This window comes from Phyllobates terribilis, unplaced genomic scaffold (assembly GCF_046119375.1).
Source record: "Phyllobates terribilis strain yellow unplaced genomic scaffold, ASM4611937v1 Scaffold_5__5_contigs__length_657084704, whole genome shotgun sequence".
NCBI classification, from domain to species: domain Eukaryota; kingdom Metazoa; phylum Chordata; class Amphibia; order Anura; family Dendrobatidae; genus Phyllobates; species Phyllobates terribilis.
Genome location: NW_027362765.1, coordinates 514,819,378 through 514,835,196, shown reverse-complemented (window position 1 = coordinate 514,835,196; position 15,819 = coordinate 514,819,378). Strand labels below are relative to the sequence as shown.

Below are 15,819 nucleotides of genomic sequence, written 5' to 3'. Positions count from 1 at the left end.
AATGACAAGTACAGTGAGCAACACTGTCACTGTACTTCTTATATATGTGACTGACATGTTTCTATCTATCTAATCTATGTGTGATGCTCTATTCTTTCAGTTGTAAATTGTCGGGTACCGGTGTATGCCGCTGATGAATTGCCGGCCGGCTTTTTTAAAGAGAGGTGCATGAAAACACTATTATTTTTTTTAAATAAATCCTTTAACACGAAATGATGAGTACAGTAAGCTGAGCGCTGCCACCCAGCTTGTCATGCTTCAGAGACACTGCAGAGTGCAGGCATTATGAGAACTTCCGATTCCAGTATTCGATATTCTAAAAGTATCGGAACTCAGTATCGGAACTCCGATACCGCGAATATCGGTCGATACCCGATATTTCAGTATCGGAATGCTCAAAACTACTTAGGAAGCAACACTGATTGACAATCAATTTCACTTGATGTTGTGCAAATGGAATAGACAATAGATGGAAATTATTGGCAATTATCAAGACACCCTCAATAAAGGAGTGGTTCTGCAGGTGGGGACCACAGACCACATCTCAGTGCCAATACTTTCTGGCTGATGTTTTTGTCACTTTTGAATGTTGGTTGTGCTTTCACACTCGTGGTAGCATGAGACAGACTCTACAACCCACAGAAGTTGCTCAGGTAGTGCAGCTCATCCAGGATGGCACATCAATGCGAGTTGTGGCAAGAAAGTTTCCTGTGTCTGTCAGCTTAGTGTTCAGAGGCTGGAGGCAGTAGCACGAGACAGGCTAGTACACCAGGAGATGTGGAGGGGGCCGTAGGAGGGCAACAACCCAGCAGCAGGACCGCTACCTCCGCCTTTGTGCAAGGAGGAACAAAAGGAGCACTGCCAGAGCCCTGTAAAATGACCTCCAGCAGGCCACAAATGTGCATGTGTCTGCACAAACGGTTAGAAACCAACTCCATGAGGGTGGTTTGAGGGCCCAACGTCCACAGATGGGGGCTGTGATCACAGCCCAACATCGTGCAGGACGCTTTGCATTTCCCACAAACAGGATTGGCAAAGTTGCCACTGTCGCCCTGTGCTCTTCACAGATGAAAGCAGGTTCACACTGAGCACATGTGACAGACGTGACAGAGTCTGGAGACGCCGTGGAGAGCGATATGCTGCATGCAACATCCTTCAGCATGACCGGTTTGGCAGTGGGTCAGTAATGGTGTGGGGTGGCATTTCTTTGGAGGGCAGCACAGCCCTCCATGTGCTCGCCAGAGGTAGCCTGACTGCCATTAGGTACCGAGATGAGATCCTCAGACCCCTTGTGAGACCACATGCTGGTGCGGTTGGCCCTGGGTTCTTCCTAATACAGGACAATGCCAGACCTCATGTAGCTGGAGTGTGGCAGCAGTTCCTGCAATATGAAGGCATTGAAGCTATGGACTGGCCCACCCATTCCCCAGACCTGAATCCGATTGAGCACATCTGGGACATCATATCTCGCTCCATCCACCAATGTCACGTTGCACCACAGACTGTCCAGGAGTTGGCGGATGCTTTAGTCCAGGTCTGGGAGGAGATCCCACAGGAGACTATCCGCAACCTCATCAGGAGCATGCCCAGGCGTTGTAGGGAGGTCATACACAATACTGAGCCTCATTGTGACTTGTTTTACATCAAAGTTGGATCAGCCTGTAGTGTGTTTTTCCACTTTAATTTTGGGGGTGACTCCAAATCCAGGCCTCCATTGGTTAATAAGTTTGATTTCCATTGATGATTTTTGTGTGATTTTGTTGTCAGCACATTAAACTTTGTACAGAACAAAGTATTCAATGGGAATATTTCATTCATTCAGATCTAGGATGTGTTATTTGAGTGTTCCCTTTATTTTTTTGAGCAGTGTATATATATATATATATATATATATATATATATATATATATATATATATATATATGTATATATATATATATATTATGTAGATAATACTTAATTAGCAGTGTAATAGCAGTGTGTGTGTATAAAATATATATATGTCATAAAAAAACACGACATATATAAGGTACAGTATCTATAGGGTCACTATAGAGAGGGTTGTAGCTAACAGTAATAAATCATATGTTCACAGAGAAGAGAGTAACTAGAACCGGCAGAATGTAGTAGACATAAGTCATCGCCATGGAAGGTTAGCACAGGGCGGACACTGCATGAAATCGAGGTCCCGGCTCCATCCACAGGAGCAGCAGTGCAGGCCGCAATGTTGGTGTTCCCTATTAGGTCCGCCCCGGGAGTGCCGGCCTCTGATTGGTGGGCGGGGAGTGGCACCTGGTGCAGCAGCTGTTCCTGCTCAGTCAGTGTAGTAGAGTAGGAGTTGTGGGTGTGCATTGTGCCGGTAAGTGCTGTGTCCGCAGCCTGTGTAGTGCAGTGGCTCCTCGCTTATAACCTCCACTTACCATAGTACTGAGGACTGCACTACATTCATTACTGCTGCCCCATGTGTGACAGGAGGATGGCAGCTCTGTCTGTAAGAGGAGCAGCTCTACTGATGTATTATATTGTTATATGATCCTTATCACTGCTCTGTCATTATTCCATTAACCATTCTGATAATAGGATGTACGGCAGTAGAAAATTGTGACTGTAAGGTTATGCTCATCTGCTTTTGCACTGTTTTTAGCAGTGTATTTGGTCTATAGAATATGCAGTGTTTTACAGCACCCGTATAATCAGAGAGTTCTGAATCCTTGTTCACACGCTGCATTTTTCTTCACCTCATTCTCGGCTCGGCTGCTCTTTTTTTGCCAGACGCAGCATGTCCGCACCTCCAGTGTTTCCTCAGCACTTCACATCCATTAAAATGCAAATAAAAACGTGCTTATTGTATGAAGCGGTTTTCCTGCCACCACTCTGATTTTTGGTGCTGAAAAAACTGCGTTGTGTGAACATACCCTAAGGCTGCGTGCCCACGTAGCGTTTTTCAAGCGTTTATGCTGCGTTCAAAAATCCGCAGCATGTTCATTAATTTTGCGTTTTCGCAAGCGGAATTGCCTTGTGCAATGCATTAAAAACGCAAGTCAATTCCGCATGTGGTAAACGCGCGATAAGCATGCAATAAACGCGTGCGGAATTCCGCATGCGTTTTTCCGGGAGAGGACATGCGGAAATGAAGCAGAAATTTTCTGCTTCATTTCCGCAACGTGGGCACATAGCCTAAATGGTTACTCCTCATCCATTATAAGACACATTAAAATGCAAATAAAAACGTGCTTATTGTATCAAGCGGTTTTCCTGCCACCACTCTGATTTTTGGTGCTGAAAAAACTGCGTTGTGTGAACATACCCTAAATGGTTACTCCTCATCCATTTTAAGACACTTAATTCTTTTTTTGCCACAGCTGGGAGTTTTTTTTTATAGGCAAAACTCTACATCTAAAAGATAAAATATATCTTCAGCCCTTTCTTATTTTGCTTTAATACTTGAAATATTTTTTTCTAGAGCTGCTAGGCTGTGTTCCCACTATGAGCTTTTGGTGATTTGTTGATGTTGCAGATTTTCTACGTAATTTCTGCACCCATTAAGTAAAATAGGTAACTTTATTTTTCAGTCTATAACACGCACCCAAAATTTTGGGGTGGAATATAGGAAAAATATATTTTTTTTATAAAATGGGGTCCGTCTTAGTCTGAATAGGTATGGTATTTTACCTGGGGGGCGGTGGAGCGGGGGTCACAGGAGGCAGGGTCCTTCAGGAAGCCGGTGCTCCAGCAGCGGGGAGTTGCAGTGGTGGTGGAGCAGGATCACAGGGCCCTCCGTCCCTCCGTTCCCTCCCTCAGGAACCTGGCGGCTGCAGCAGAAGAGGTGAGATGGCTGGGGGCCGGTGAGCGGCGTGGCCGAGCGGCGTGCGAGGCTTTACTGTATGCGTGGCCATCTTCCAGAAGCTCTGATCTACAGGAAAATGGCCGCCCTAGCTACCAGTCTACGCTGGCTCAAGTGGCTATTTTCCTGTAGGTCATAGCTTCAGGAAGATGGCCACACACACTGGAAAGCTGCACATGCCACTCACTGGCCCCCAGCCAGACACCAGCCCCTACCAAACACCTGCCCGCAGCAGCTCACCTATTCTGCTTCCGCCATCAGGTTCCTGAAGGAGGAAGGGAATGGAGGGCCCTGTGATCCTGCTTCACCATCACACAACTATCAGGTAAGCATCTTTGTAAGAAAGGCTGTATGATCCGATGTGAAAGTTTTCCTGTCTAATCTGAAAATATTTTTGAGTCTAGGTGTAACTGGACTCATAAAAGGCTCTTTTAAATTTGACATTTAGACAGACATTTTGATATTGATTTTCATGGTAAGTACACCAGTCTCACCAGTTTTAAGAGATGTAACACTGTTATATAGTGATTTTTGTGCCAACGATGTCTGAATGGTATTATATTAAGTTTATGGTCCCGATTAGAAATATGACTTTGTTTTTGCCGGATTGGCTCTAGTTTCTGAGATACCATATTAATTACAATAGAATTCTGGCTTCAAAAAGTCACTTTTATAGCATTGTAAGCCTACAAATTGAAATACAATATAATTATATGAGATATTTCATTACCTAAGACACTGTTAAAGAGTCAACAGATCAAAAGCTATTGCATTTGTTGTCACAAAAGTTGCATTGGGGAAATGCATTATTATCATGAATGAATTGTCTCAAAAACTAGAACCAATTCAACAAAAGTATTGGCTTTTTTTTTTTAATTCAGCACCCCCAAAATACCCTAAATCCATTCAAAAAATATAGGCACCTAAAAAAATTATATATTTTTGTAGACCTGTGTAATTAATACATTTTGCGGAGCGTAATGTGAAAGCTGCTAAAAGATCCACTTTTTAGGTGTTTTCCCATTTTAGATATTTGTGTCCATAGAATATTCCATAAATGTCTGACAAATACTGTTTTTACATTTGTACTCCACACCTTTCTTCTCCACACCTTTCTTCTCCACACCTTTCTTCTCCACACCTTTCTTCTCCACACCTTTCTTCTCCACACCTTTCTTCTCCACACCTTTCTTCTCCACACCTTTCTTCTCCACACCTTTCTTCTCCACACCTTTCTTCTCCACACCTTTCTTCTCCACACCTTTCTTCTCCACACCTTTCTTCTCCACACCTTTCTTCTCCACACCTTTCTTCTCCACACCTTTCTTCTCCACACCTTTCTTCTCCACACCTTTCTTCAGAATGGCTGTTCCCTATCCTGATTTTACATTTATTTCTGGAACTCCCATGGAAATCAACAAAGAGGACCACGAATATGTACGGCCATCTCTCTATTCATTGGAAATTGGAGTGCATCTGTCAGACAGTGATATCCTGTGGATAGGCAATAACTATGGTGGAAATACCCTTTTACTAGATTATTTAATGTTTAAGGGGGTTTTCTATGAGGCGAAAGATTTTTAACCTGAAAAGTTTGTGTTGAAAATTATTTCATTGCATTTTTTCTTGCTTTTGATGTTTTTTTTTCTGGTCCCATATCCTGGGCGCATGCCACTCATTTGATTTCAGGTTTGTGGTCGTGGTGCCAGTTCAGCTTACTACAATTATAACTTTACATTGTGGCATCCCGTTCCCACCAGCTTTATCCTGGCACTATATCTCCCTGTTCTGTAAGGCCAACGACACCTCCTTTTTCCATCTATATCCACCTAATACATCTCTTGCTGCACTAATATATTATATTCCCATTACATCCCCTTGCACCATGTCCACCTCTCCATATGTGAAGGGCTGGGGGCTACAGGAATGGTGCACGGTTTAGAGCTACTGCGGGGTAAGTACAGTCACTATGGAATATGACCGTCCTCTATAAGATCTGTGATATGCGGGGACTTTAGAAGAGAGAGCAGAAAGAACAGCATATAAAGAAGACACAGACACAATGAGTAGAGTTTACTAATTTTTATTCTTATCCATTATCAAATTTAGTATAATTTAATCATCCAGTGCCATTATAGGATTTACTGCATAAAAAGGATGTGAACCAGAGGAAGGCAAAGCAACCCCATGTGTGGGGAAAAATTCCTTCCTGACCCCAAGTACTGGCGATCGGCTAATCCCTGGTTCACTGCAGTGTCAGCTCTGGATGGACCCTGTCACACCTTTTTATACATATCTAATACATATATTTCTATCTTATCTTTATATCTAGACTAAAGCTTATGTTTAACTAAGGGCGAACTTTCACTGGTCGATTATCGGGTATGGGCGTTCTTAGGAAATGTCATTTTCTGATAATTGTGTACACAACAAGCACAAACTAACTCATATTCACACATATATACACTCACATCCATACACTGTAAGATAATGATCATAAACATATGCTGAATGCACATATAGTTACACACATAAATGCATACATGTATACAATGTGACACACAGTTACACCTACATTCACACACATGCACGCTGTGACACACATATATGCATACATTTATACAATGTGACACACAGTTACACATACATTCACACACATGCACGTTGTGACACATACACATATATGCATACATGTACACAATGTGACACACAGTTACACATATATTCACACACATATGCACGCTGTGACACATACATGTATACAATGTGACACACAGTTACACATATATTCACACACACATGCACGCTGTGACACATACACATATATGAATACATTTATACAATGTGACACACAGTTACACCTACATTCACACACATGCACGCTGTGACACATACACATATATGAATACATTTATACAATGTGACACACAATTACACCTACATTCACACACATGCACGCTGTGACACATACACATATATGAATACATTTATACAATGTGACACACAATTACACCTACATTCACACACATGCACGCTGTGACACATACACATATATGCATACATTTGCAGATACGCATGGAGACACTCGCAGACATACAGTACATTCATTCACATATATCACATTGAAAAACATACTTAAATTCATACAAACATATACATTTAATCACACCCACATAATACATACATGTGGACTATGTAGTTTACATATACACACATTATGACTCATTTACTCACATTAACATAGAGTGATACAAGCGCACATATGTACATTTCATATCCGTGTAAATACACTGCTCAAAAAAATAAAAGGAACACTGAAATAACACTTCCTAGATCTGAATGAATGAAATATTCCCATTGAATACTTTGTTCTGTACAAAGTTGAATGTGCTGACAACAAAATCACACAAAAATCATCAATGGAAATCAAATTTATTAACCAATGGAGGCCTGGATTTGGAGTCACCCCCAAAATTAAAATGGAAAAAACACACTACAGGCTGATCCAACTTTGATGTAATGTCCTTAAAACAAGTCACAATGAGGCTCAGTATTGTGTGTGGCCTCCACGTTTCTGTATGACCTCCCTACAACGCCTGGGCATGCTCCTGATGAGGTTGCGGATGGTCTCCTGTGGGATCTCCTCCCAGACCTGGACTAAAGCATCCGCCAACTCCTGGACAGTCTGTGGTGCAACGTGACGTTGGTGGATGGAGCGAGACATGATGTCCTAGATGTGCTCAATCTGATTCAGGTCTGGGGAACGGGCGGGCCAGTCCATAGCTTCAATGCCTTCATCTCGCAGGAACTGCTGACACACTCCAGCCACATGAGGTCTGGCATTGTCCTGCATTAGGAGGAACCCAGGGCCAACCACACCAGCATATGGTCTCACAAGGGGTCTGAGGATCTCATCTCGGTACCTAATGGCAGTCAGGCTTACTCTGGCGAGCACATGGAGGGCTGTGCGGCCCTCCAAAGAAATGCCACCCCTCACCATTACTGACCCACTGCCAATCCGGTCATGCTAAAGGATGTTGCAGGCAGCAGATCGCTCTCCACGGCGTCTCCAGACTGTCACGTCTGTCTCATGTCCTCAGTGTGAACCTGCTTTCATCTGTTAAGAGCACAGGGCACCAGTGGCGACTTTGCCAATCCTGGTGTTCTGTGGCAAATGCAATGTGTCCTGCATGGTGTTGGGCTGTGAGCACAACCCCCATCTGTGGACTTTGGGTCTTCATACCACCCTCATGGAGTCGGTTTCTAACCGTTTGTACAGACACATGCACTTTTGTGGCCTGCTTGAGGTCATTTTGCAGGGCTCTGGCAGTGCTCCTCCTGTTCCTCCTTCTACAAAGGCGGAGGTAGCGGTCCTGCTGCTGTGTTGTTGCCCTCCTATTGCCCCCTCCACGTCTCCTGGTGTACTGGCCTGTCTCCTGGTAGCGCCTCCAGCCTCTGGACACTACGCTGACAGACACAGCAAACCTTCTTGCCACAGCTCGCATTGATGTGCCATCCTGGATGAGCTGCACTACCTGAGCAACTTCTGTGGGTTGTAGAGTCCGTTTCATGTTACCACGTGTGTGAAATCACAGCCAACATGCAAAAGTGACCAACACATCAGCTAGAAAGCAATGGTACTGAGTTATGGTCTGTGGTCCCCAACTGCAGAACCACTCTTTAATTGAGGAAGTCTTGATAATTGCCAATAATTTCCATCTATTGTCTATTCCATTTGCACAACAGCATGTGAAATTGATTGTCAATCAGTGTTGCTTCCTAAGTGGACAGTTTGATTTCACAGAAGTTTGATTTACTTGGAGTTATATTCTGTTGTTTGTGTTCCCTTTATTTTTTTGAGCAGTGTACATACATGACTATTAATGATGGGCGAGCGTGCTTGGTAAACCCTTTTACCGAGCACGCTCGGGTGCTGTCCGAGTATTTTCTGCATGCTCGACAACTATGTTCAAGTGTTAGAGTCGCCGCGGTTGCATGTGTCGCGGGTGTTAGACAGCTGCGACACATGCAGGGATTGCCTAACAAACAGGTAATCTATATATATAATAAATATACACTGCTCAAAAAAATAAAGGGAACACTTAAACAACAGAATATAACTCCAAGTAAATCAAACTTCTGTGAAATCAAACTGTCCACTTAGGAAGCAACACTGAATGACAATCAATTTCACATGCTGTCGTGCAAATGGAATAGACAATAGATGGAAATTATTGGCAATTATCAAGAAACCCTCAATAAAGGAGTGGTTCTGCAGGTGGGGGCCACTGACCACATCTCAGTACCAATGGTTTCTGGCTGATGTTTTGGTCACTTTTGAATGGTGGTTGTGCTTTCACAATTGTGGTAGCATGAGACGGACTCTACAACCCACAGAAGTTGCTCAGGTAGTGCAGCTCATCCAGGATGGTACATCAACGCGAGCTGTGGCAAGAAGGTTTGCTGTGTCTGTCAGCGCCTCCAGCCTCTGGACACTATGCTACCAGGAGACAGGTCAGTACACCAGGAGACGTGGAGGGGGCCATAGGAGAGCAACAAGCCAGCAGCAGGACCGCTACCTCTGCCTTTGTGCAAGGAGGAACAGGAGGAGCACTGCCAGAGCCCTGCAAAATGACCTCCAGCAGGCCACAAATGTGCATATGTCTTTAAAACGGTTAGAAACCGACTCCATGAGGTTGGTATGAGGGCCCGACGTCCACAGATGGGGATTGTGCTCACAGCCCAACACCGTGCAGGGCGCTTGGCTTTTGCCACAGAGCACCAGGATTGACAAAGTCACCACTGGCGCCCTGTGCTCTTCACAGATGAAAGCAGGTACACACTGAGCACATGTGACAGAGTCTGGAGACACCGTGGAGAGCGATCTGCTGCCTGCAACATCCTGCAGCATGACCGGTTTGGCAGTGTGTCAGTAATGGTGTGGAGTGGCATTTCTTTGGAGGGCCGCACAGCCCTCCATGTGCTCGCCAGAGGTAGCCTGACTGCCATTAGGTACCGAGATGAGATCCTCGGACCCCTTGTGAGACCATATGCTGGTGTGGTTGGCCCTGGGTTCCTCCTAATGCAGGACAATGAAGGCATTGAAGCTATGGACTGGCCCGCCGAATCCCCAGACCTGAATCCGATTGAGCACATCTGGGACATCATGTCTCGCTCCATCCACCAACGTCACGTTGCACCACAGACTGTCCAGGAGTTGGCGGATGCTTTAGTCCAGGTCTGGGAGGAGATCCCACAGGAGACCATCCCCAACCTCATCAGGAGCATGCCCAGGCATTGTAGGGAGGTCATACAGAAACGTGGAGGCCACACACAATACTGAGCCTCATTGTGACTTGTTTTAAGGACATTACATCAAAGTTGGATCATCCTGTAGTGTGTTTTTCCACTTTAATTTTGGGGGTGACTCCAAATCCAGGCCTCCATTGGTTAATAAGTTTGATTTCCATTGATGATTTTTGTGTGATTTTGTTGTCAGCACATTCAACTTTGTACAGAACAAAGTATTCAATGAGAATATTTCATTCATTCAGATCTAGGATGTGTTATTTCAGTGTTCCCTTTGTTCTTTTGATCAGTGTGTCTATATATATATATATATATATATATATATATATATATATATATATATATATATATATATATATATATATATATATATATATATATATATATATATATATATATATATATATAAATATATATTAGTGCTCAGCATAAATGAGTACACCCCACCTTGAAAAGTAAGAATTTAATCAATGCCTCACTGAATACAAGAACATTCTCCAGTTTTGACAAGACTGAGTTTCATAGAACATTTTATTAAGACATCACAGTAAGGTTAATAATGTAACTTTCATTACAAAATCCTCAGTTTTATTTAAATTAGTTGATGCAAAAATGAATACATCCTACATCAAATATTCTACATCTAGTATTTTGTATAACTTCTCTGATTTTTAAAATCAACACCAAGTTGGCGACATTTTGCAACATCTATCTTATTCAGTTCTTCAAAAATGACCTCTTTTAATGCCTGGCCTGAATGCTGGTAGGAGAGTGATGCTCAACTTGTCTCTTTTGAATTCCCCTTAGGGCTCTTCCACATGTCAGTGTTTCCTGTACGTGTGGTGACAGTTTCCACACGTACCGGAGAAACTGACACACGCAGGCCCATTCAAATGAATGGGTCTGTGCACATGTCAGTGTGTCTGCGGGACGCACACGTAGACATGTCAGTTTTTGGCCGGCGGAACCCACGGATCCATTCAAGTCAATGGGTCCGTGTAAACACGTACCGCACATGGATGTCATCCATGTGACACGTTCCTGAGCTTGGGAATCAACAGTACAGTTTGCGAGATTCCCAAGCGCCGGGTGCTGAATGCTGCCCTCATCATTGTTCCCTGCTGGCACCATGATCAGCATCAGCAGGGACAATGATGAGAGTAGTAGTGTCTGCTCCTGCAGTGTCCAACTGTAAAAATAAGAAAAAAATAAAAAATCCTTATACTCACCTGTCCTAAGTGTCCCCCGCTGTAGTCTATGTGACCGGTCATGCAGAGGAGACGGGGAGAATGACTACTTCAGCGAGCAGGCCCCGGACCTCCGCTGAACCCAGTGAGCAGTTTCCTATCAGTCGCTGGATTACAGCGGGGGACACTTAGGACAAGGGAGTATAAGATTTTTTTTATTTTATTTTTACAATTGGACACTGTGGGAGCAGACACTACTACTCTCATCATTGTCCCTTCCGATGCTGATCGCAGTGCCAGCAGGGAACACTGATGAGGGCAGCACTCAGCACCCGGAACTTGGAAACAGCGCTAACTGTACTGCTGATTCCCAAGCGCCGGTACGTGTGCTCCTGATGCTGCACATGGACACCATACAGTAGTCACATGTGTGTAACACGGACACGGATATCTCCAGTACTGTTTTTTCCAGTACTGGAAATATCAGGATGTGTGAAAGAGCCCTTAGGTGTTTGATTGGTTTTAGATCAGGAGACATACTTGGCCCTTGAATCACCCTGTTCTTTTTCAGAAATGCAACAGATGTATGTTTTGGTTCATTGTCATGTTGGAAAAGAGCACATCTACAAGGGCAAGGAGTGATGGTAGTATCTTCGCTATCAATATAGATAGTACATCTATAGTGTATAGTGGCAGTACAACTGTGAATTTATAATACCCTCCACAAACTGTAATTCCCCTACACCAGCAGCATTCACGTAACTCCACATAAAGACATTTCCACCACCCTTTTTCATTGTAGGCTGCAGGCATTTTTCTAAATGAATGGTGCCTACAGTGAAAAATGGTAGTGGCAGTGTCTTTATGTGGGGTTACATGAGTGCTGCTGGTGTCGGGGATCTACTGCTCTATATTGATAGAGAAGATGCTACCATCACCCCGTGCCCTAGTAGACATGCACTTTTCCAACATGATAATGATCCAAAACACAAATCTAAGGTCATTGTTGCATTTCTGAAGAAGAACAGGGTGAATGGAATTCAGTAGCCAAGTATGTCTCCTGATCTGAACCCAACCAAACACCTATGGGGAATTCTAAAGAGCCAAGTTCAGCATCCAGCATCCAGGCTCTAAACTAGGTCATTGTTGAAGAATGAAAAAGCTAGATGTTGGAATATGTCGCCATCTTGTTCATTCCATGCCTAAAAGAGTTGGTGAGATTCTTAAAAATCATGGAGGTCATACAAAATACTAGCTGTAGTAGTTTTTGATATGGGTTATATGCATTTTTGTATCAACTAATTTGAGTAAAACTGAAGATTTTATAAGGAAAGCTATATTATTAACCTTATTTTCATGTTATTGGTTAAAGAAATGTTCTATGAAATTCAGTCTTCTCAAAATTTATGAATTTGTTCTTGTATGCAGTGAGACATTGATTTAAATTTAACTTTTTAAAGGAGCATACTCATTTATGCCAAACACTATTTATATGTGTGTGTGTGTGTGTGTGTGTGTATATATATATATATATATATATATAATATATATAATGTATGTATGCACGAGAATATGGAAAATACATATGTCTGTATCAATGTATGTTTATATGTGTAAATGAGTCATAATGTGTACGTGTGTCTGAGGCAGATATTAGAGCATGTGTACATGTAACGCAATTGTGTAAGACGGGGCATGTACTAATCCTTTACAAGGGAAATTGCACCTGACACTGGCTAGTGACATTGTAGATTGGATATTAAAGGCAAAATTAAAGGGCAGTGACATGGAGGTATAGATATCAGTGTCCTGGCTCTACTGAAAACTATAAATGCTCTGTTACTTGAATGCAAATAAGCAAGACCTGAGAAAAGTGTGATGTATGTATCATGGATTATTTCTACTATAAATACTCTGACTTAGAAACCCCTGAACAATTATAGTTTTGTAATATTTATAGTAAATGAAAATAAAATATGTATAAGTACCCATACTTATCCCTTCTTACCTATACATACCCATGCTTATTTCTTACCTATATTTACCTATGCTTATATTTTCTTACCTATATTTACCTATGTTTCTTTTCTTACCTATACTTAGCCATATTTTTCCTTTTTTACCTATACTTATACTTTCTTGTTACCAGTACTTATCTTTGGTTACCCATATTTATCTATACTTATCCTTTCTTACCGATAGTTATTCTTTCTAACCTATACTTACCTATATTTCTTCTTTCTTATCTATTCCTATCCTTACTTATCTATACTTATTTTTTTTTTCTTACTTTTATTGAATTTTTTACCTAGATTTACCTACACTTATCCTTACTTACCTATACTTATACTTTCTTAAATATACCTTTTTTAGCTATACTTATCTTTTTTACCTATAATTATATATATTTTTTTATTTTATTTACTTATCTTTTCTTACTTATACCTATCCTTTTTTTACACTTATCTTTTCTTACCTATACTTATTCTTATCCTTTCTTATTTATACTTATCTGAACAGAGTGTTTATGAAGGAGGCAATCCTGGCCCTTGCTCTTCTCATAATCCTTCTTGCAGGAATGCGGGGACAGGCGCAGCAGGTTGTTTCCGCCTCTGTACTTGTACTGCGTTCTTCTGAGACAGGTTGTTCTTCCACTGTCGTAGTGATGTTTTCTTCTGGAATATGCTCTATCTTCGGTACCTATAAACACAATAAAGTAAAGCTAAATATGGTGGCCCCTATTCATCATATGCATTTTTGTTAAGTCACTTTTTGTCATGTGGTTGCCTTTTCTGATGCCGAATTCATCTAAATGGAGCATGCGATTCATTAATTTAGCATAAAGTAAAAAAGGGCTTTCTCTCTGTCTTGAATTTTTTTTGTGACTTTTCCTGTACATGATGCTAATGTAAATCATGTCCCTTCAGTTCAGTATGAAGGTACACACTGGATCATCACTACCACCACTTACATCATCCTCTGGGATCCTGATGCCATCATCCAGCTTCATGTAGATTGGCTGCAATCCAAGAGGTAAGAATTAGTTTGCTTGTATTTATTCTTTAATACTGTTAAGGGGCTGTGTAGCCTTGGTGGAATTTTCATAACGTATTTTATCCTAATACACTTTTAAGATTTGGCTACACGTGCCGGTTCTAGCAGTTGTAAAATGACCAAAAGTATGAGATTTGCTATATGAGTGATCAGGTCAGCAGAGCATTACATACTGTTTGGATTGTGCATTCTGCCAAAAATTACACCTGTACTGAACAACCCCTTTAATTTCAGTCATTTTATTAATTACACATACTGTTGCACACTAGGAGTGATCATTTAGAGATGCCTTCAGGGCCATAGGTAAGGGAGCACTTATATACACTATGGTGCCAATGAGGCTCTTACCCCGTCATCATCTTCATAATCATCCTGATCCTTATAGAGGAAAAGAGGAAAATTAGAAATTGTATTGGGAAAATGTAGGGGCGCTCTCAAATCTGCACTATGATATTATTCTCCTCGGCTCCTCTGCTGATCGGTCGCATGGATTACAGCCGGGGACACTTAGGACAGGTGAGCATATGGATTTTTTCTTTTATTCTTATTTTTACAGGTGGAGACACCAGGAGCGTACACTACCACTCTCATCATTAAACCCTGCTCGTGCTGATCACAGTGCCAGCAGGGAACAATGATGAGGGCAGCGTTCAGCACCCGGTGCTTGGGAATAGCGCTAATTGTACCACTGATTCCCAAGCGCCAGTACGTGTCACATGGATGGCATCCGAGTGCGGTACGTGTTTACACGGACCCATTGACTGGAATGGGTCCATGTGATCCGTGCTGTTGTCCAAAAACGGACATGTTAGCGCGTGGATCACACAGACACACGGTCCGTGGAAACACACTGACATGTGTGCACACCCATTCATTTGAATGAGTCTGCGTATGTTAGTGTCTCCAGTACGTGTGGTAACTGTCACCACATGTACCAGACACACGGACGTGTGAAAGAGCCCTAACACAGTGTTCCCCAACCCAGTCCTCAAGAGCCACCAACAGGTCATGTTTTCAGAATTTCCTTAGTATGGCCCAGGTGATAATTGCATCATCTGGACAGGGAAGAATTCCATCACCTGGGCAATACTAAGGAAATCCTGAAAACATGATCTGTTGGTTCTTGAGGACTGGAGTCAGGGAAACGCTGCTCTAACGCATAGGCAGCTGACAGATGAATTTCATACATCTTACTCCAGCATTGGATCAACGCCGGTGTGTAAATCACTCGCTATGATAAATTTTCCCTCGTACTTATATCTCTGCCGTACAGTTGGAATACACTTTAATAATATGATTTGCTCATATCACTTACGTAATATTCAGTCATCCTTAATCCATCGCCTCTCACCTGTTGGAAAGAGAAAAAAAAATATTATTAGCAACTAATCTGTTTAATACCAACAGATCTAAAAGAAATCAACA

General features: G+C 42.2%; 1 long non-coding RNA gene across 1 annotated transcript in view; it reads left to right on the top strand.

Moving 5' to 3' along the window:
• The first annotated feature begins 2,267 nt into the window (after window positions 1-2,267).
• The window catches only part of LOC141271306 (uncharacterized), a 73,835-nt gene continuing 60,283 nt past the window's right edge, over window positions 2,268-15,819 (top strand). Inside the window, exons 1-2 of the long non-coding RNA XR_012321888.1 lie at window positions 2,268-2,359; window positions 14,268-14,373. This is a non-coding gene — a long non-coding RNA (uncharacterized lncRNA). The remainder of the gene's footprint in view (window positions 2,360-14,267; window positions 14,374-15,819) is intronic.